The sequence below is a fragment of the Eptesicus fuscus genome, chromosome 12, assembly GCF_027574615.1.
Source record: "Eptesicus fuscus isolate TK198812 chromosome 12, DD_ASM_mEF_20220401, whole genome shotgun sequence".
Classification (NCBI taxonomy): Eukaryota; Metazoa; Chordata; class Mammalia; order Chiroptera; family Vespertilionidae; genus Eptesicus; species Eptesicus fuscus.
Window position 1 is genome coordinate 78,851,210 of NC_072484.1, and position 1,521 is coordinate 78,852,730.

Sequence of the window (1,521 nt, forward strand, 5' to 3'; positions counted from 1 at the left end):
CTTCTCCTATAACCCCAGACTATTGGTCTAAACTTTAGGCTACATGGAAATGTTTTCTTTGGCATGGGCTATATAACACAATATTACTCTTTCCGCCCAAGATGAGAGAGAACAAGCCAGGCCTGAAGTAAACACAACAAAAGTGGGTGGGTTTGAATGCTGCCTGCTTCCTTTCCTCCCCAATGTACATAAGTGCATCCATGTCCTGCTCACTTCAACCAGTGTATTGCCTGCCTGGCCCAGAAAGCTTTGGAGATTTTGTTCCTGATTTAGAACTTAAAGGGTTGGATATTGTTCTTTCAGGAAAGGGAAAAAAAGTTGGAGAAGAATAGGTAATAGGTGGAGGAATGAATTCATCAGAATAAAATGGGAATTGTGAGTACATATAATTATTACCCTTTAAAAATGTTCAGATTAAATTAATTAAACATTAAATAATTTTTTCAGTGTTCCATACAATTTTATTTTCTGCCTTCAACCATAATAATATGATATCCAAATTTTGTCTTAATTGGAGGGTCTGTAAACACAGACTTGTCCAGCCCACTTATAGGCAAAGCAAATGTTGCTTTGAAATGGTCCTACCATGGACCCTCTGGTCAGCCAACCCAAGTCGCCCCCTTGTCTGACTTTATCTACACCATTTTGTGTGGCCATTTCATTGAATATTATTTCAGACTTTAACGTTTCCAAGGCTTCCATGATTTTTCCATGTTTTTCACACAAATTTGTCTGACCTTACTGCATTGCCATCACCTTTGGGACCCTTGTCAGAACTGTCACTCCCAAATGCTGCTCCCCTTTTCCACCCTTTCCAGAACCACTTTTTCCTTTGGGAGGCATCTAGGAAACTTGACGCTGAACTCTCAACTGTCTAAACATTATATAATTTTAAATGAAATTTCTGGTGCCTTTCTATGGAAATCTAGAATCTAGGTATCAAAGCTTAACATCTATTTATCTGCACAATTACATTAAATTGAACTCTCTGGCTCTTCAGTAATCGACCACAGATAGTGTAAAGACCTTTGTCACTTGACAAGTCTATTTTCTAGGATCTGCAGCAAATCCTTGTTAAAACTAAGGCTATATTTTCACAATGCCAAAAAACTCATCAAATTAATTCCCAAATCAATCACTCAAGATATTTGCCTCATGAATTAAGAAAAGCAATTTTTGATGGACATATTTGAACCTCTCAATGAGCCCTTTGTGTGCTATATAGACTCAGCCTTAGAAAAAGCTACATGTGTGAGTTAAGGGAAAAAATTATTCTTGTAGCCACAATTCATCATATCATAACAGTTTTGAGATTCCTGACAAAAGTCTAGCTCAACCAAGAAAATAAATGTTGCATGAAGCATAGTGAATTCTCCAGAGATCTGAGGTATTTGGAAGTATGACCTTGTATGACCCACATCATATTGAACATCTATTGGGGCAATGCACACCTCTTCGTTTTATTTGATACCTAGAAACGGAAAACACAAATCCATCTTTCAAAATCCACAGAGCAGTCGT

At 37.4% G+C, this 1,521-nt stretch overlaps 1 pseudogene; it reads right to left on the bottom strand.

Annotated features, from left to right (window-relative positions):
* Window positions 1-461: 461 nt before the first annotated feature.
* On the bottom strand, window positions 462-861 carry LOC103301194 (peptidyl-prolyl cis-trans isomerase NIMA-interacting 4-like; annotated as a pseudogene).
* Window positions 862-1,521: the final 660 nt, after the last annotated feature.